Source organism: Lissotriton helveticus, chromosome 6 (assembly GCF_964261635.1).
Source record: "Lissotriton helveticus chromosome 6, aLisHel1.1, whole genome shotgun sequence".
NCBI lineage: Eukaryota > Metazoa > Chordata > Amphibia > Caudata > Salamandridae > Lissotriton > Lissotriton helveticus.
The window spans coordinates 547,880,130-547,902,427 of record NC_136067.1 but is presented as its reverse complement, the minus strand read 5'-3'; positions in this window follow the sequence as shown (position 1 = coordinate 547,902,427).

Genomic DNA, 22,298 nt, shown 5'->3' with positions numbered 1-22,298 from the left:
CCCGCCCTGAATCGGTGTTGGGAAGCGTCCAGCATCTCTCCTGATCCCAGGAAGGTGCTAAGCTGTTTGTTTAGTATGCCCTCCATGATTTTGGCAGGTAGGGGTAGTCTGGCGATGGGACGGAAGTTGTTCAGGTCGGTTACGTCTAGGTTGGAGTTTTTTAGAAGGGGCAAGATGGAGGCTTGTTTCCAGCGCAGGGGAAATACCCCCCTGTCCAGCATGACATTGAACAGGGGGGTAAGTCCCGCAGCGATGGTGGCGGGGGCTAATTTAGCAATCGTGGCAGGGCAGGGGTCGTGAGGGGAGCCTGATTTTATCCTCATTAGCCGACTTGATACCTCCTCCTCACTGATAGGGGAGAAGTTCTCTAATATATCGAGTTTCTTGTTGATCTCAGTATGCGTTCCTGAGGTAAGGTCTGAGGCATTAATCATGATTAGGTTGTCCAGAGGAGGAAAGATCTTCTCTACCTTACTGTGGCGAGGCCATCGTCCCAACCCCGTCGGGGCGGCATTCCCGACAAGGGTCCCTCCCCACAACGCGGTACGCGGCCTCACTTACCCCTCGGACTTCCTCTCTCTCTCTCTGCCCCCAGGACTCGGCAACCCTCACCCCGACCATCGGACCGGAAGTGCCCGCAACCGGAAGTCAGGCATCGGTCGATGACCCGGAAACCAACAATACCGACCCCGGAAGCACTGCCAGCGAAAACAGACCGGAACAGAGAAAAGCCGACTGGAAAGGAGGAGAGAGGTTCCCACCGGCGGACTCGTGGCAGGAGACAGCGGTAGGCGTGGAACCCCTGACGGAGAGCGGAGCGGAGACGGAGCGAGGAGAGGAGGAAGAGGAAGACGACGTGTGGTCGGAGGACTGGTGGCGACCTCCGGAGGTGGCTGGAGAGAGGCCGTAACTCGGATGAGAGTTACGGCGGGGCACGTGAGTGACCACTATCCTTTTTCTCCGTGTACCTTTGTAGATTACTGTATATAGTGTGTAAAGACCACGAGCACCCCCTCACTAGCAATAGAGTATAGAAGTCACTGGCACTGTATAATAATAATAATAAAACCATTTTTAAAGCGCCTGGTTACACCTATGACGGTGTGTCCCCGCGCTGAAATGCTACTACTCCCAGATGAAGCTGAAACCAGGTCAAACTAAAATCCTAGAATGTACCAGGCTACTATTTACTTGGGAAAGAGATAAGTTTTTAAATTTTGTCTGAATCTTGTTTCGGAGGGCTCCATCCGAAGATTCAAGGGGAGGCTATTCCAGTGTTTGCTAGCCAAGAAACGGAAGGAACTACCTCCCATTCTGGTCCTGTGAACACGGGGAAGTTGGAATAACATCACTCCGGCAGATCTGAGATTTCGAATGGGGCGATGGATGGTGAGGAGTCTTTGCAGATAGTTTGGGCCTTTTCCCTGGGCAATACGATGGACAATACATAGTGCCTTAAACTTGATGCGCTCCACAATAGGGAGCCAATGAAGTTTACGCAATGCCGTCTTACCGGATGCCCTGCGTGGAATGTTAAGTACCAGGCGGGCAGCGGCATTTTGGACACACTGTAATTGTTGAATGCCTTTTTTACTCAGGCCCAGGAGAAGGGCGTTGCCATAATCCAGATGTGGCGTGACTAGGGCATGAATAAGTTTCTTCCTCGCACCAAAGGGGAGCAGGTCGAGAACTTTGCGGAGAGTTTTCAATATTCCAAAGCATTTTCCAGTGATTTTACTAATCTGTTGCTTAAAGGAAAGCTCTGCATCGATCATGATTCCCAAATTTCTAACAACCTCTGCTGAGCGGGGGATTGGCCCTAATTCCGTCGGCCACCAGTCCTGCGACCAGGTGGAGGGGGACTTACCGACCACCAACAACTCGGTTTTATCGCCATTTAGGCGAAGGCAGTTGCTGTTCATCCACCCTGCCACAGCCCGCATACAGTTGGAAAAGTTAATGGCTTCCTCAGGCTGGTTGTTAGCAAGTTGAATTATTAATTGGGTATCGTCAGCGTATGTGACGATATCCACACCATAGGCTTCCACGATATGTGCCAAGGGCTCCATATAAATATTGAACAGCGTGGGGCTCAAACTTGAGCCTGGTGGAACCCCATGTCTCAACTTGCGAGGAGATGATTTATAGGGAGGGCAATGCACCTGAAAACTCCTTTTTTCCAAAAAAGATTTTATCCACTCCAGGGCTGGACCCTCTATTCCCATGTCGGAGAGGCGCGACAGCAGCGTTGAGTGCAGCACGGTGTCAAATGCTGCACTAAGGTCTAATAACACCAACGCTGCTGTCTGCCCTCCATCAACAAGTTGTCTCAAGCGTTCTGTGGAAAAGAGGGCCGCGGATTCGGTTGAATATCCTGCTCTGAACCCTGACTGAGTTGAATGGAGGCAAGAGTTCTCTTCAATAAATTTCATAAGTTGCTTGTTCACAACCTTCTCCACAACTTTCCCACAAAAGGGGAGGAGAGAGATAGGACGGAGGTTTTGCAGTTGGGAGATATGAATATTCGCTTTCTTTTTCAGGGGTATAACCTGTGCGGTTTTCCAAGCATCCAGCACATGGCACTCCTGAAAAGAGAGAGCGATAAGCTGTTCAATCTGCTCAATCATGCCATCAAGAGCTCCCGTACATCGATTAGGGGAGATTACATCCAGAGGGGATCCAGAATGGATTCCTCTCATAATGGGAAGCAGATCTGACCTCTTAGGGACTGAGAAGCTTGTTAACTGGGGCTTGGTAGCGGAAGCATTTCTCACTATTGAATGATAGTCATATGGGCTGTCTGTGAAAGTGGCATGTATTAAGTCTACTTTTTTCACAAAAAAGTCCGCAATCTCATCACATAGCTCATTAGAGTATGTGTCTCGAGCCTCAAGTCTGGTGGGGACCGTGAGCTCTTTATATATTGAAAAAAGTTCCTTAGTAGGGTTTTTTGCGGATTCAATACGTTCTTTGAAATGCACACCTTTAGCTGCTCTTATAAGTTTATGATAAATTTTTAATTCCTTTTTATATTTTAGCTTGTCCTCTGGATCATAATTTTTTCTCCAGCCCCGTTCAGTGTTTTTACATTTGGCTTTAGCTTCCTTAAGTTCTTTAGAGAACCATGGAGCCGTTTGAGTCTTTCTGACAGGGGGTTTAAATGTCCATGGTGCTACTGTGTCCAGAGCCCTGGACATCCATTTTTCATAGCCATTCCATGCCTTAAGCAGACTGTCGTTGGAGGGAGGAGGTTCTCTACATAGGGCAGATTTAAACTTTTCCTCTGTAAAGTTCTTCCAGTCTCTGCGTTTCAAGGGTCTAGAATTGGGCATATTAGAATTAGTCGCACTGCATTCCTGTAGAGCATTTTCCACCTCAAAGGGGATGACAAAGTGATCGGACCATGTAATTTGCAACGGAGTGATTATTTTAATATCCTCCCAGTTGGCAAAAACAGGGTCAAGAAGATGGCCAAGTTGATGAGAAGGAGATATAGATTGCAGTGTTAGTGATAATGATTTCAAAGCCTCTACCACGGCCTGTGCCTCCCTACATTTGAAGTCTTCAAAATGAAAATTGAGGTCTCCCAGAATAAGAAATTTCTTATGTCGGAGCGCGTGTTGCGTTATTAGTTCTGTCAGCTGAGTGGCAAATTGTGAGGACTTACCAGGGGGCCTATATACTAGAAGTCCATTGATATTACTTTTGGGACTAGTTTTTATCGCAAAAAACCCACCCTCACTGTTAGGCAGTGTAGCCTTCCTAAAGGTACAGTGTAGGTCGCTCTTGTGAATTATAGCCAATCCTCCTCCCCTCTGTTTTTCTCTATCAATTCTAAGCAAGCTATATCCTACCGGGACCGCCTCCAAGGTTTCTGGAGTCGAGGCTGTATCAAGCCACGTCTCTGTTAAAAAGAGTACATCGAGATCACCCTCTAACACAAGATCATGTATCATGTATATACACCCGCGCACTGACCCTGCCACAACCAGCACTCTTTTCCCTTTCCTGATCCTGCTAAGTCCTTTCCCCTCTTACCCCTACCGCCTTCCCCACGCTCGTTTTCCTACTCCCTCACTCCCCGGTGCTGGTGGAAGCACTCAACAGTCCGGAGCTGAACTGGACTAACCCCTGTCTTCTCTCTCTCCCTTGTATACCTCCGAGGAGTACCAGTGTCCGGCTCTCACCGTGACGACCTCAGCCCAGCAGAGGACTACAACCCCGGAGCCTTCCCTACCTACGAACCCCCTCAGCCCTGCACTTCCCGCCTGGACTCCCTCATTCCCCGCTGTTGATACGGACCTTGTACTGTACCTACCATTAAACCTCATTGAACATTGCTCACTATATTCGTCCTCCACGCCTGTTATTCCGGTCCGCCCTGCCCACAAGCCCACAGGTGGTGTCAGAAGTGGGATCAACCGGAGGCATGGAGGCCGCAGTAAAGAAGCTCGCGGAGACCCAGGAGGAACTCGGTAAAAAGATGGAACGTTTCCTCAAAACCGCAGAGGACGACAGAGGACAACTCCATGATGTCCTGAAAGGCCAGGGAGCTTCCCAGGATCAAGCACTAGAGAAACTGACCACTGTCATGGGGCAACAAAGACCTGTAACATCCTTGCCCTCAGTGGTCCTACAAAAATATGTACCTGGCGAAGACCCTGACTATTTTTTTACTAATTTCGAGCGCCTTGCCCAGGCGGCGGCCTGGCCTGTTGACCGCTGGGGCCACTACCTGGGTCCCCTGTTAACTGTGAGCTCCAGGCGGCCTACCAACAGGCCAATATACAGGGACAGACCCCCTACAACGACATCAAAACATGCATTCTGGAGCGTCTGGGGATTGACGATGAGAACTACAGGGTGCGTCTACGTCAGGCTAAGGAAGGACCCGAGGAAACGCCTCGAGCTCTCTCTCTCTCAAGCTCACCGATTACCTAGCTAATCGGTGGCTAAAACCGGCCACAGCTACCAAGGAGGACATCATGGCCAAGATATACCTCGAGCAGTACTTAGCGTCCCTACATCCAACCACCCAAAAATGGGTACGACAACACTCCCGCCTGACTCTTGATAGCGCTGTGGAGATAGCCAGTGCCTACAGTCGAGCCCAGGAATCACAGCGAATCAAGGAGGAGCCCCATCCGCGTGCTCCACATGGCAGTCATTCCCGACCCCAAAGACCGCCGATCGCTGCCAGAAGAACGGACCCGGTCCCTTTGTTCCCCTACCCGGTTATGCCTCGGCCCAACCCTCCTGGACCTCAGTGTTATCACTGCGGTGGGTACGGACACATAGCACGTATGTGTCCTCAAAAGGAAGAGCCTATGGACATAGGAATGGCCCGAAACTACGTCTGTCTCAATGCTGATGCCACCCCACCGCCTTTCCACTGTCCGGTACGGATCGATGGTCACCGTATGTTGGCACTGGCTGATACAGGTTGTAGACAGAGCGTCATACGACTCCAGGAACTACCCCAACCGGTCGGTGCAGTGACCGGAACAGTCGCTATCAAATGTGTCCACGGCGACACCAAGAGTTATCCGACAACCAGAGTTCGGGTACAACACCCCTCAGATGAAGGAAGTATGCTAACCGTTGGATTAATACCCACTCTCCCTGAACAAGCTATTCTGGGTAGTGACTACAGTGGTCTTCCCCACCTCCTCCAGGACACTACCGACTCCCTAAAGAAATGGTGGGCAGAAGCCCCTCTTCCTCATGTGCTTCCTTCCGTGAACTCATCATCAAAACCCGGAAAGACCAAGAAGCAAAAGAAGAGAGAAAAGAGGGACTTTACCAGTGCGTACCCGGCTCAAGTAGAGAACCATCCGTGGGAAACCGATAGGGAATTTCGCGCAACCCAGCAAGAAGATCCCGTATTACACGAAGCCTGGAACAGTGCCCTGGACAACGAGGACCCCCTGAAAGTAGGTCCTTACTTTTCCAGAAAGAATGGACTCCTGTATAGAAAAGGGGGACCGCAGTTTCCACCCCAACTAGTTATCCCTGGGTTGTTTAGGGACAAGGTACTGTTTCTAGCCCACAGCCACCTACTGGGAGGACATTTCAGTGACGAAAAAACCGGACAAACCGTCCTCGAGAAATTCTATTGGCCGGGGGTACACGGACAAATAAAACGGTATTGCAGGGAGTGCCCGGTTTGTCAGAGAAATAGTCGGTATCGTCCCCCCAGGGTTCCTCTCCAACCCCTCCCTCTCATCGATGTCCCCTTCTCCAGAATAGGGATGGACCTGATAGGTCCCTTATTACCCTCTAGGAGCGGGTGCAGATACGCACTGGTGTTAGTGGACTATGCCACCCGGTTCCCCGAAGCAGTCCCCTTGAAACAACCCACAACCCAAAACATAGCGAAAGCCCTCATCTCCATCTTCAGCAGGGTAGGGTTCCCTCGTGAGATCCTAACCGATCAAGGGACGCCTTTTGTGTCTGCCCTCATGCGCCAAGTATGCGCCCATCTGGGTATCAAGCAGATCAGAACGTCCGCCTACCACCCCCAGACAGACGGGTTGGTGGAGCGATATAACGCCACCCTGAAGTCCACCCTTAAGAAACTCCTGGGCCTCGAAAGCAAAAAGTGGGAGGAGATGCTTCCCCTAGCCCTTTTCGCCATCCGCTGTAAGGTACAAAGCAGCACCGGGTATTCCCCTTATGAACTGTTATATGGACGAGCCCCCATGACCCTATTGGATATGGCTCGAGAGGCATGGGAAGCAGAACCCGACCGAACCCGTCCCCTCCCTGAGTATGTCGACAACCTTCGAACCCACTTAGGACACATCAGGGAGATCGTACGACAGAACATGGTAGCGTCCCAAGGCACTCAGAAACAACAATATGACAAAGGGACCAAAGCCCGCTCCTTTAACCCTGGGGACCTGGTGTTGTTACTCCTCCCCTCTTCAGATCACAAGCTGTTAGGGCAGTGGCAGGGCCCGTTCACCATCCTAAAACAGGTGACTCCCGTCACCTATGACGTTGAAACGGACTCCGCCCGAGGGATCACACAGATCTACCATATCAATCTTCTGAAAAAATGGGAAGGCCCCCGCCCTGTCCTGATGAACACCTCCTCACTCCCTTTTGAGAAGTGCCTAGACCCAGATCTCCCTGACAGCAACAAAAAGGACCTCAGACATGTTTTGTCCTCTGTACAGTCCGTGTTTTCGTCCCTGCCGGGTCACACAACCACAGTGGAACATGCAATCCACACAGACCCAGGAAAAACCGTGAGACAGAGACCGTATCGTATCCCTGAAGCGCGACGAGCGGTGATAAAAGAAGAAACAAACCAGATGCTGAAGATGGGTATCATAGAACCCTCCAGCAGCAGCTGGAATTCTCCCATAGTTCTAGTCCCCAAACCCGATGGTTCCACCCGTTTCTGCATCGATTTCCGAGAGGTGAACAAGATCTCGGCTTTCGATTCCTATCCTTTACCTCGCGTAGACGAGATGGTGGAGCGCATAGGGAAAGCACAGTATATCAGTACCCTGGACTTGTGCAAGGGCTATTGGCAGATCCCCTTAAAGCCCGAAGACAAGCCAAAAACTGCGTTTTCAACCCCTGAGGGGTTGTTCCAATTTAAAGTTATGCCCTTCGGGCTCCATGGAGCCCCGGCAACATTCCAAAGGGCTATGAACCTGGTATTGCGACCCCATTCCCAGTATGCCGGGGCATATCTTGACGATATAGTCATCTACAGCGACAGTTGGAAACAACATCTGCAGCATTTGCACTCGGTGGTACACTCGCTGGGGACACACGGTTTCACCATCAACCCCGCCAAGACCACTTTGGCGGCCCAAAGTGTGAAATACTTGGGGTATCTGTTGGGGGAAGGGGTCATCCGTCCCCAAGACAACAAGATCAAGGCCATCCAAGCCATACCCTTCCCCCACACCAAGAAGTAACTTTGTGCCTTCCTAGGTTTACTGGGATACTACAGGAGATTTATCCCCAACTTCTCCCAAACCGCAGCCCCCTTGACCGATCTGCTGAAAAAGACCACTAGAACCGAGGAAAAGCTTATGCATCCCACTTCCGTGATGTTAAAAGCCTTCGACCTACTCAAACAGTCCCTGCTGTCCGAACCAGTCCTGATCAACCCTGATTATGCACAACCCTTCATCCTGCAGACAGATGCCTCCGATCAGGGTTTGGGGGCAGTCCTGTCACAGAAAGATCCGGCAGGGGTCGAGAAACCGATGCTGTACCTCAGCCGGAAGCTCTTCCCACGTGAAATGAACTACGCCGTTGTCGAGAAGGAGGCCCTGGCGATTAAATGGGCCGTGGACAGTCTACGGTACTACTTAGAGCGACGTGAGTTCCTCTTGTATACGGATCACGCCCCCCTTGAATGGATGGCTCGCAATCGGGGCCACAATGACCGAGTCCTTCGGTGGTTTCTCTCTCTACAGCCCTTTCGGTTCAAAACACTACACCGGAAGGGGTTAGAACAGGGCAATGCGGATTACCTCTCTCGTTATCCACCTCATGCAGACCCTACTAGTAGGACAGCTAGGGAAAGGGGATGTGGAGAGGCCATCGTCCCTACCCCGTCGGGGCGGCATTCCCGACAAGGGTCCCTCCCCACAACGCGGTACGCGGCCTCACTTACCCCTCGGACTTCCTCTCTCTCTCTCTGCCCCCAGGACTCGGCAACCCTCACCCCGACCATCGGACCGGAAGTGCCCGCAACCGGAAGTCAGGCATCGGTCGATGACCCGGAAACCAACAATACCGACCGAGCACTGCCAGCGAAAACAGACCGGAACAGAGAAAAGCCGACTGGAAAGGAGGAGAGAGGTTCCCACCGGCAGACTCGTGGCAGGAGACAGCGGTAGGCGTGGAACCCCTGACGGAGAGCGGAGCGGAGACGGAGCGAGGAGAGGAGGAAGAGGAAGACGACGTGTGGTCGGAGGACTGGTGGCGACCTCCGGAGGTGGCTGGAGAGCGGCCGTAACTCGGATGAGAGTTACGGCGGGGCACGTGAGTGACCACTATCCTTTTTCTCCGTGTACCTTTGTAGATTACTGTATATAGTGTGTAAAGACCACGAGCACCCCCTCACTAGCAATAGATTATAGAAGTCACTGGCACTGTATATACACCCGCGCACTGACCCTGCCACAACCAGCACTCTTTTCCCTTTCCTGATCCTGCTAAGTCCTTTCCCCTCTTACCCCTACCGCCTTCCCCACGCTCGTTTTCCTACTCCCTCACTCCCCGGTGCTGGTGGAAGCACTCAACAGTCCGGAGCTGAACTGGACTAACCCCTGTCTTCTCTCTCTCCCTTGTATACCTCCGAGGAGTACCAGTGTCCGGCTCTCACCGTGACGACCTCAGCCCAGCAGAGGACTACAACCCCGGAGCCTTCCCTACCTACGAACCCCCTCAGCCCTGCACTTCCCGCCTGGACTCCCTCATTCCCCGTTGTTGATACGGACCTTGTACTGTACCTACCATTAAACCTCATTGAACATAGCTCACTATATTCGTCCTCCACGCCTGTTATTCCGGTCCGCCCTCCCCACAAGCCCACACTTACTCAGAAAGAAATTGGCTAGATCTCCACATAGTTGACTTCATCAGGGGATGACTGAAATTGTACCCTGGTTGAATCAGAACTCACTTAATCTCAATTGCGAAATGACCGAGGTCCTAGTTTTAGGTAACAACCCCTCCCTTTGGGGTGCCAAACATTGGCCAGAACTACTTGGGACCCCTCCTCCCTTTCTGGTACTTAAGGTTAACAATCTGGGCTTTCTTATGGATGAAAAGCTCTGCATAAAACCGCAGATAGCCAAGGTGACAGCCTCCTGTTTTGCGGTCCTTAAGTGGCTGGAAAAGATTCTGTGGCTCATCCCTCTAGCTGCACAGACGACCGTTATCAAGGCATTGGTTATTTCTTGTCTGGACTATGGCAATGTGCTGTAATTAGGTGCAGATAAATCATCCTTACAGCACCTTGAAACTGTCCAAAATGCCTCTGCTAGACTGCTTGATCACTTACCTAGAACTGTTTCTGTGTCCCATTCACTAAAAGAACTTCATTGGCTTAAGGTGGCCAAGCGCATTGAATCCAAAGCATTGTGCTATATGTTCAAGGCCAAACTTGGCCTGGGAGCATGGTACATTCAAGAATTGGTATTTTCTTACCAGACGTCTCGATCACTAAGATACTAGGCCTAGGCCTTTTTGGTGTCCCCACGTTTCTATTGACCCCCATGAAGAGCCACTCCTTTGCCTACCCGGGTCCCAAGCTTTGTAACTCATTACAGGGTGTCTTAAGAAACTGACAATCATTACTCACCTCCTGTAAGATGCTGAAAACATGGCTATTCTGAGTCTATATGGTTAGAACAGTCATCTGTTAACGTCCTGCACCGGGAATCTCCCTTGAGGTAGCTGTGCGCATTACAAGATGTTAATAATTATAATAATAATGATAATGGTGCTTTTTTTGTCAAAGGATTCTTCCATTTTCTTATATCTGGTGACTCCTGTACTTTTAAGTCGTGCATATCTTGTGTGTAGGGAACAACTAATTAGGAGATAAATAGTTTAATAGCAGAGCTGCCATTCTGCAATTCATGTGTTAATAAAAAAAATGATTGATAACATTTTCCCTGGAAAGATACACTGCAAATACATTGCCTGCATCTTTGTTGAATACACAATTATCTGCAGTGCCTTCCTCGAATAAAATATATTGTTCATTTATATACAACTCTACAATTTGCTCTGTTTTGGAGCTGATTGTACCTTCCCTGCAAGCAATTCTTTTAGGCATATTGTCGTGGTCCTATACGAAGCAAAGTTCATGACTTTAATTAGTCTGTGCTGAACCCGTTGTGTCTCGCTGAATAAACATCATGTTATATTTGTCCCCACTGTTAAACTGGCTGGCATAGTCCGATGCACCCAGTGCATTATGCCTCGTTTCTTATTACTGAACATGAACTTTACGTGATCCTACATAATTGGATGCAGAGTTATGAACACATTAAAACGTGCACATTTCATTACTACGGAGTTCCTCGGTAATGACTGTATATATATATATATATATATATATATATATATTTTTTTTTTAAAAAGACAGACACACATGATTATATTTTTTATTCGTGTATGAACTCTCTGTGGCTGGTGACCAGTAACGTTTAATTGTCCAGAATGCCTCTTTTTTATTATGAATTAACTGGGAAAAAATATGAGAGTTTTTTTATTTATTGTATCCTAAATTTTAGCTTTGATTTGCTTTACTTGCACTGTTACTCGAGATTTTTGTCTTTAAATCTAAATCTTTTTCAGAAAGCACATTTTATGTCGCACTACATTATTTCACTAAACACGCATACTAGTAGTCTTATTTAACAGTGTTAAAGACGAGGACACACAAATATGTTCATCGATAAAAGTTTTATTTTAATAAAATATTCTCCCAAAAATATGAAGTGCCTGGAGTAACCTGAATAGATAGGGCAAGGTCTACTTTCAGAAAATGTGTGTATCACCGATGTTTTTGTATGTTTCTCTTGTAGTTCAGACGGAGTGGTAAAATAAAATGTAAACGCTGCATGTAAGATTAAGAGATTTTCAATAAAGCTCTGTGAAGGAGCAAGGTTTCACACGTACAGAAACTAGCTTGTATTCAACCATCTCGAAATAACGTATACTATATTAACCCCTTGCATGCTGATGACGGCCCCCATCCGTCATGCACTACGACGCTCGTGTTCTGATGACGGCTGGGGGCCGTCATGAACCCGCCCACTCACGATTCTGCCGCACAGGCACAGAATCGCGGCAGCATGCAAGGGGTTAATCAACATGTTTTGTTTACTAATATTTGCCTTACAAGACATTTTTAGTATCCAGGGGAAGCTTGACAATGTGCTTTTACTAATATTAACCAGAGTGTCTTAAAATGGCTGCCGAAAACGCAGGAACTTTACTGCGCATGTGTCTGCCACATCTACGTGGTATAACGTACTTCTGCTTTTTGTGGGAAGTTCTCGCTTCTGCGCACTAGTACCAGAAATGGCCGCTTCAAACCTCACATGCTAATACTCATGCTGCTGCTTAAACTAAGTTTGTCCATTCTGCTTAACTATTAATGCAAAAGTTAAATTAAAGTAATGGGGTAAGAGTAGAGATAAGTGGTATACAGTGCATTCATTTATTTTAGTATTCTAATATGTTTTCTCTTTGACTTTGCTGAAAGCTTATACTTGAGCCTGAATACTGATAAAAACTCCATCTTGGAAAATGCGCACTCTAGCTGAAGCATTGGCATTGAACCACTGCCAAGACTCCTCTAACCCACAATGCCTATTAGAAAATGCCCTTCTGACCTCAGGAGGAACTAAAGCTATATAAAATGTATCAAATTTGTTGAATAGTATTGCTGGGTGGAATAAAAGTGCATGGGAAAATAAATGATGGGCGGTAACCAGAATCAACTGAAACCAATAATGAAATTACCTCATCTTAGTATGGTGTGATGACCTCTCCTCGTCTTTCTGACCAATCACTGAAGGGGAACCCATAGATTTGCAACATTTAGGGGTGGTTCATTGCCCTCGAAATGGTATAACTAAGGTAGGTTTAGATAGAGAAATTGTCCGACTTGTCTGAGTAGCTGACCTGTCACTGACCCAACGCATGCTATAGGAGATTGCGAGCAGAGGTGCTGGCGGAGCACTCTGTCAGAAGAATTGAGGTGTTGGTGGGAAATTATCGATTACCCAGCCGGGGTATTAATTGGCTTGCTGAGAGAGAGGGGTGTGGTGCTGGTGTTGCACTTAGCTGAAGTCACCTATCCTGATCTGCACCTGTCTTGTCCGCGGGCACCTGATTAATTGGGAGCCCTGGTCTTTTTTGCCCCAGCCCGTGACCAGGATTGGTCTTTGCACCATTCTAGGTAAATATAATCCATGTGGTATGTCCTTGTGCTATTTCTCTTTCTCACTCTTCCCAGGTACTGACGTGTAAAGGTGTTACTGGGATTTCTTACAAACTTTATGTCCTATTGATTATATTCTTACTTGTAAAATTTAAGGTCACAGAATTGTGGCTTTTTCTTTTTGACTCAGAAAATCTTGCATAGATAAAGCTTTTAAAACTTTCCCCGAGTCTGCGGTTATTACAGAAAAAGTAAATGTGTTTAAATACTGCCTGTTTATTCTAACTCCTTATTCGATTCCTAGGACTTATAGCAAAGGTGACAAGGATTGGTAAGTCATGGTTTACAGGTATAAGTCCTAAAAGGACTCAAAGTACTGATAGGTGATTAGTTAGAACATCACAGGCAGGACTGCTAGTTCAAGGTGTGAATGTTTTATGGGCCCAGGTGAGTATGGTGAATTTGAGCTAGTGGTCTCGCACGCACTATCAGTATATGTGATGAGAGCCTGCATTTTCCTTGATCTGCACAAAACTTAAGTAGAAGGTTGTAGAATTGAATTCGTGACATACCTACTTAGCATAGTATATCCTCATAGTAGCTTGAGGAAATCCCTATAGTGTTGGCCCCGGGGACTATGTTGGGGTCTCTCTCATGGTGAATACAGCCCTGTGCCACGGGCAGGCCTTTGAAATCATGCCACACAAAGGTTCACTTTACTGGGCACACTCTAGGACTGCCTCTCCAGTCCCTGCCCTCTTTATTTATATAGTCCTCCTAAGTCAGGCAGGACCCTTCCATTGTGCCTATGCACACGGGGGCAGTTTGATCAACTACCCCACTGACTTGGTGGAGGTGGTACATTACAATCCCCAGGGGCAGCACCTCCACTAAGGAGGGGCATCACCAGGGAAAAATCAAATGATAATAACTAGGTTATTATCATTTTATTTTTCATTGCTGCGGGGCTAGGGTGAGGCTGGTGGCTCAGGGAGGAGTGGTCTGTGCAGTGAACACTAAGGAGTCTATTAGGATGGCGGTCGGAAAACCACCCTGACTGCCATGGTAGTGGAAATCAACTACCTGCCGGTACTGCGGAAAATCAGCGATACAATTAGGATCAACCGCCCAAAAAATCAGACCGCGGCGGAACGAGGTCACGAAAACCCGCCCGTAGCGGGCGGAGAAGGCCAAAATCCTTCCGCAGCCGTCGCAGCGAAAAATAACCAAACTGCTGCCAGGACAGCGGAGAGACCGCACTGGAAATGAGGATATTCCTGATAATGACTGCGGTACCTTCTGCTGCCTCCGACCGCCGCGGTCGCAAACAGTGAAGAATGGGAGAGCCGGGGGAAGAGCTGTAGCAAAGCCACCGCTGAAGACGCTCCGTAACAAAGATGGAGGTCAACAGAAAAAAGCCACAACAAGGCCCCAAAGTGCACATAGCAAATTAGCACTGCCCCCTAAAACACCTAACACACTCCAATGGCACACCCACCTAGCAACTACAAAAATACAAATCCCGGGATAACGCACACAACACACCTGACAGCAATACCCCATTTTGACACAACCCACATAGCTAAGTATAAAACCAGCTCCTTCCCTGACCAGAATCCTTTGGAATACTCCGGAAGAAAAGGGACATACACTACAGCTTAAAAGAGAGACAAATCAACACTCCATCACTACTCACACCACACACAGCACCGCCACCACATCCACATCCACACCTGCGCCTCCAACCGGTCTGCACATCACTCACCATACATATCACCCCTACCCCTACCACTTACACCCCTGCACCTCTAACCCCTCTGAACATCAAACACCATGGCACAACAGAAAATGCCCAGATTCACAGAGAGTGAGTTGACAGTCATGGTAGATGAGATAATCAGAGTAGAACCGCAAGTGTTTGGTAGCCTGGTCCAACAGCCTCCATTAGCCACAAGAGCACAAATTTGGGCAAGTATAGTCGACAAGGTCAATGCAGTAGGGACCACCCTGTGCTCCAAGTGGCATGACTTGAAGAGGGTTGTGAAAGAAGAGAAGGGTAACAAGAACCGTGAGCTGGCTGAGGGGACTGGCTGCGGCCCTCCCCTTCCACCAAGAACATTCACTGCATGGGAAGAGAAGGTGCTTGCCATACTGCACCCAGAGAGTCTCAAAGGAATAGCCGGGAAAGTGCAGACTGGTAAGTACAAACACATGTAGATCATCACACTGCTGTGTACCGTTCAGCACAACTACAAAGCTATATCTTAGAGGCACAAGTATATTCAAATGCACCACAATATCCAACACATGTCCCACAGATGAAACATCCACTCCATCTAAATCACCCCAAAGGTAGACAACACATACAGGGTTGTACGTGTCCCCTGTCCCATCCCTGAGCAGGATGTAGCACTACCCCCCACCCAGAAGCATGTGCCAGCCATTGTATGGTTCCCACTCTCCTAACAGATACGTAGCCATCTTCCCAGGTTGTTCTGTTTGGGGGTGGGAGGCCTGCAATATTACTCCCAGCATGCTCCCTTATTCCCCAGCTGAGCACCATGGAGCACACCCCACACACCTAGAAGCATGTGGCAGCCATAGTATGATTCCCACTCATCTCACAGATAGGTAGCCATCTTTCCAGGTCTTTCTGTTTGGGGGTGGGGGGCCTGCAACACTACTCCCAGTATGCCCCCTTGTTACACAGCTGAGCAAGATGGATCACTCCCCACCCACCCAGAAGCATGTGGCAGCTATTCAATTCCCCTCATCAAACTAACAGGTAGTTAGCCATCTTCCCAGGTTGTTCAGTTTGGGGATGGGAGGCCTGCACTACAACTCCCACCAGGCCCCCTTTTCCCACTCCTGAGCAGGATGGAGCACTACCTACCCACCCAGAAGCATGTTCAACCATTGTATGGTTCCCACTCACCTAACTGATAGGTAGCCATATTTCCAGGTTGTTCTGTTTGTGGGTGGGAGGCCTGCAATACTACTCCCAGCATGCTCCCTTGTCCCACCCCTGAGCAGGATGGAAGCCTCAAACACGCACACACAGAGATGTCACAAATCCAACACAAATATAAAAACAGAACGGGTAAGTAGCCAGTACATGCACCCAGCCATTCCTCTCAAAAAGCATGGTGCCATAAGACAACACCAGCCCTCTCATCACACAAAGATACACACAGATCCTATTGCCACTCACAGCTAAGCAAATGTAACTGTAACAGCAACCAAAGTGTGAATCACCAATTCACACGTAGAAGAAAGTCTGTGCACAATCAAGCCAGCAGACAAGGGGGGTTCAACGGTCATCTTGAACACCTGTGATTATAGATCTGAGTGTCTGCGCCAATTGGACAACAAACAGGCATACAAACCATTAGAGCAAGATCCCACTGAGGATCTCAAGAAACAGATTAACAGCATAGTGGAAGAGGCTCTAGCAGAAGGATGGATAACCATGAAGGAAGCACAATTTTTGACGACTGAAAATCCGGTCATGCCCTACTTTTACATCGTTCCTAAAGTCCACAAACCACAGAGGCCTCCCCTAGGGAGACCAATAATCTCAGGCATAGGTTTGGTTTTAGAACCGTTATCCACTTTTGTTGACTTTTTCTGAGGCCGATTGTCCAGAAGATGCCTACATACCTTCAGGACACGAAGGATGTGTTGAGAGTCCAGCCTGAATTCGATCCGGAAAGAGACCTCTGGTCTCTTTCGACGTAGAGTTCCTATACACGTCCAACCCCCAGGATGAGACTCTGGAAGTGGTCACTTCCATTTTGGAAGAAAGTACACTTGATACAATAACACCCGTATCTTTCATCATGACTCTGGCTAGATTAGCCATGAAAGAGAATTTCTTTCGCTACGAAGATACGATCTACTTGCAAACGTCTGGGACGAGCATGGGCAGCCTTTTTGCTCCTAGCCTCGCTTATCTTTATGTTCACCAATTTGAGCAGCAATTTGTGCTAACGTCCACCAACCCATTCCACTCATCAATTAGATGGTGGAAAAGATACATCGATGATGTATGAGTGGTGTGGAGAGGAAGCCAGGAATCTGTTACAGCATTTCATCAGTGGCTTAACAGTAGGAATGAATATCTTAATTTCACCGTTGAGTTTCATAAAGAAAGACTGACTTTTCTGGATCTCTCAATTTCTCAGGTTCTCAGGTTTCAGGTTCTCAGGATCTCTCAGGTTTGCAAAGTGAACTCTACAGAAAACCAACAGCAAGGAATTATTTACTTCTGTATGAAAGTCATCACCCCAAAGCACTTCGGGACAATCTGCCTTATGGGCAATTCCTCAGAGTACGGAGGAATTGTTTGAACACTGGGGATTTTGAGACTCATGCTAAGAAACTCACGAAACAACTACTTGAGAGACATTATCCACGATCACTGGTCAAACGTTCACGGAAACGAGTGAATAACAGCAACCGTGAAGCACTTCTAGAACCTCCGGTATGCAAAGCTCCCTCAGAGAGATTGACCTTGGTAAGCACGTTCAATACCAGAAGTAACCATATTCAAAAGATTGTCCATCAACACTGGCGGATCTTGAATCATGGTAGCGACAAAATCGCCCAACCCCTTTTTGCTTTCAAAAGATCAAGCAACATTCGGGATCGCTTAGTGCACACTTGCACAAAAGAAATACCCAGATGGGCAGTAGGTACCTTATGGGATTTGCCACCGGTAACAGGACACGATCCCTGTGGAACATGCTCTGTCTGCCCTCAAACTAAACATTCCACTCAAATCGACATCGGCACAGATCGGCCCTGGGTATAGACCCATTTTACGAACTGCAATAGTGAGAACTTAATCTACCTGCTGACATGCCCTTGTTCGATTAGATATGTGGGTATAACCACGCGGAAAGTACGCGTGCATATGTTGGACCATAAGAGCTCATTTTGTTGTAAAAAATCAATGACTAGTTTGACTAAATATTATCTCGAAAAACAGCACAGAGAAGAAGATTTTCAATGGACTGTCTTAGAGAAGCCATTCATACCATCACACATTAGCAACATCTCTAAATATCTATTCACAAGGGAGCAAAAATGAATCTACAAGCTTCGCACCGATGCGGAGGGACTCAACGATGACATTCCATGGTTCTCCCTGTGAAGGTTTATGCTTGTTCAATTTTCATACGAGAGAACCCAGGTTTACATCGCAGAGGCTCTATAAATTGTATAGCGGAGAGAATACATCACCGGCAAGCGCTATGGGACTCACAAAGTTTATACTGGATGTGCTTTGAGGCTCATAAAACACACACTGCTTATGGGACTCTCCCAACATAAAAGGAATTGAGAGTAGGTGTCATGCACACGTATCACAGTCACAATAACATACATTATCATTATCAATAATTATGAATCAGATTTATGTGGTAGTGTGCATTCATGTGATTGATATAAAGGTAAATACATTGGGCATTTGTGTCTTTGAGTCTCTGGAGATATTAGTGAGTGTCTCTGGCTCACTCGATATCAAATATCTTACGTAACCTATATGACTGATGTGAATCACTTGATGGGTTTGACTATGATCCATCATAGTTAGCCTAACAGCTTAAATAGAGCGATACTCTGGAGGCTTCGCAAGGGCGATAAGCTTTTTGATGTCACTGAAACATTACATACTTATATATTACAGATACCTCACCGAGGGACTGCTTCGGAATTGAACAGGCAGAGACATGTTTTGAACTACAAGTGATAAGGCTTTTACGTCACTCTGTATTTCAAGTACCGGAAGTGGGAATTAACAATATCCCGCAAGTTCGGTTGGAAAGAAAGACAAGTTATGAGGTCCTTTAATAAGGTTGCACTAGTAAAATTGGCCAATTTGCAGCTTAAATAACGCTCAAACTTCGTTGTAATATCAGACTTGCTGCTAACACAAGGATCGGCTCTCTGTGAGTGACTCGGAGGGTTACGAAGTAGTCCTGGCGTTGCTTCACCGTTAAAAATGCCACAGCCTGCCGGTCCGGTGCCTCCCCCAAAGACTCAGGCTTGAGCTTTGAGGCACAGACGGACAGGTAAGACGGAGGGACCCTAAGAGAGGGATTGAGTATCTTTGTATGGCAACCATCGAGACCTAGTAATATCTGGCAGCGTGAATGGAGCACTGAAAGATCTGTTGCATAGTTACAATTGAATGATTGGGTCTTTCGCATGACAGTTTTTCACATGACAGAGTAATGCTCGTTATTTTCGCTAGAAATCTGTGAGTGTGCCTAACTAAGAGATATGATCACTTTTATCGAGGCTCTATCACTCATTTAAGAATTCACTCTGTTAAAATGTAGTGTACATCTCTACATGACTAAGGGCATTTATCTCATACAACATTGCTCAGAAATTGGGCAATACACAAGATAAGAGAGGGAGGGTGTTCACTAGGGACACTCAACTTGATAAGATGAGACATGATTTGAGATAAACTTGTCGGACCTTTGTTTAAGATACATTCTTGACACACACGATTGAGCCGACAGATGAGAGCCTGTGGGCCGTAATCACTATAGATTAATATATACCCAGATCTCAATACTTTGTACATCTGTTGGGTTTGTGCTGCGTTGAGATGGAGCTGCTATTTCACCGATGAGTTTAGACTTGGTCAGAGATATTTTTTTAACCATGATAGAGTCTTGAAAGTTTGGGAGCATTATAACTACGAGCTCTACAATTTTCGTTGTTTTCTCTGGTTATTTTCCTTGACCTTCAGAGTGGGGCTTTGGGAAACCTGAGCACGGTCCAGGTGAGGTGAGGTCCAGTCCCCGGTCAAGCTGGGTGAGAATATTTTAATTCTTATAAACTTGTGATGGGAATGTAGGATGGTTACATTTACATACAGTATACTTAATTTGTGTATTTTCAATTATTTTTCTACATCTCTCTATAGATGTGTTCATGCGTCTGCTGATACGGAAGATTAGTACTACATGTTGTATTGGTTCCAACCTTTAACATTTTTGTTACACTTTTGGTTAATATTTATTTACCACTTTCTAAAGCAGTAGCAACACATTAAGAGCAGAGGCCCTGATGAAAGCCAGGGGACTTATGCCCCGTTAGGCAGAAACATGTTGGCCTTTTTTCACAACAGATATTTGTTTTCACTGTCGCTTGCACTGTTCTGGTTTTAATTAGGGGTTGTGTCCTTTGCCGAATAACATTTTTTTCTAGGACATCTCACTCTATTTTAATTCACCACTATTCTCTGTTGCACTGCGTGTTCACTATTTTTATAACCATCATTGATCGGCTGTCATATGGTCGTTCATAAGTGCCTGTGGACTTGATCCCGCTCTACTATCGAGTTTGTGGTTAAATGGTTTCGATGATCAAGGGACCAACCAAGTGATACTGGTGAACCACATGATAGGACTGATCACTTAGTTCATTTGATGGTAAACCACATAAGAGCAATTGGGATTTAGTAAACTAGCACTGTATGTACGTGATTCCATGTACGCAGACCCATCACCACATTGTACTCTGTTTTGTAGACTATCTAGGGTGACTAGGGTACCAACTCACAATTTTTATTGGAGTTCAGGATAGCAAGCCACACGAGGTGGTGTTTAGACCCCCTGTGTTCCGTTGTGTATATCATATGTTGTAGCTGGGGACCTGAACCAGGAGAGGTCTCTAAATATTTGTTTGTCCCTACGACCCCCCTCCCCCCTGTTTTTTATGAGCTTATGCACAATCATTCACAGCACTGAATGACACATGTAAGTGCCATGTGGCCAGAGCATCAAAGACCATATGAAAGCAAAGAAAGCATGGTTGGTGGTACACAGTTAGATTTGCACATGACATAACAATGGTATGCATGAGATGACAATGGCCAATTTAGGGTCAGATGTAACGTCTGCTGGACACGGTAATCAACAAAGAGGCTTCACATAAATTCTTGGTTGCGCTAGTTGCTAGATGGCAACATTTCCCTGTAATCACAAAATATGCATGTGGTGCATGGTATGTTTTAACACGCCACACCATGGACAAGTAATGCATGTACCTTAACATCATGTCAGGAGGCACAGTAGTGTGCATACAAACAATGTGATGATTAGTCAACTGTGTGGTGTACAAACAGTGAATAATATACATCTAACCCAAAGTTTGCGGGCTGCACAACAATGACCATGTCCCCTCTGTCCCACAGGTGACCAAGAACTGACAACACCAGCAACCTGCAGAGACAGTCTCCCTCCGGAACATGGACTCTCTGATGTTGACTCCCTGGAATCTGGGGACGAGGAGCTCAAGCCGGCCCATCTGGTATGACAGGGCGCAACAAGTCCCAGGACGCCATTGTCCCCCCCACCAGCAGCAAAACCAACTTTTCCACAGACCCCTGCTGTTAGGGCCGGTGCATCCACCACCGCCACCACCACCAGTGCTGCCAGCAACACCCTCCCTGTCCCAGAGGATGACCAGCCCACAACACCAACTAAGGAGGGCAGGGAGAGGATGTGGGGCCCACAGTGGTGAGGCAACAGGTCCGTTGCAGCAGGGCAGGTGGGAGGGCAAGGGTCAGTCACAGACAACCAGACCCTGGGACCGAAGCCCTGGATAACGTCAACCAAGTCCTTGGGGCCTATGAACGAACCCAGGGACAAACGGGCCGGTCAGAAGAAGATACACACAAGCTCCTCCTGCTGATGAGGTCCATGGACACTCACATGGGCCAAATTGTTGACCTCTTAGGGCCAGCTAGGGGTGGTACTGAGGGACAGGCCTACACCACAACCAACAACTCCACCTCCCTCTGATGTATGGCCACATTGAGGGGTAAGTCCTCAGACCCCACTGGCCCTACAGCAGAGGCCGCCCCTGCCAAGCGACAAAGGGGCCATCCCAAGAATTCCGTGGGAGTATCCGTGGCAAAGTACCTGCCAAACGTCTGTCACGGAGCCAGCCATGAAGCCAACCCCCCTCACTACTGCATTGACTTTTTGGACTGTCCTTACCCACACTGCCTTGTGAATGGCATCTGTCTGTTGGACTGGGTCACCACATCAATGTGGTGACTATTCGATTCTCTCATTTACCATAACTCTCAACTCACTGCTTCACTAATCACCTCAATGTAAATGTTCCTCCATCACATGTCACCATTGTAACTAATTACTCCTTACAAACATGTTGTTGTTTCTGCTTTGTGTTTATTCCAGGATGTACAGTCTTCACCATGATTACAATGTATCAGGAGCATGGAATGTATGTAGGCAAGGAGAGGCTGAAGGGACCTAGGAAAACTCAATGGAACAAGATTCAATAGTCAGGGGTAGGCATCACAGACATCACA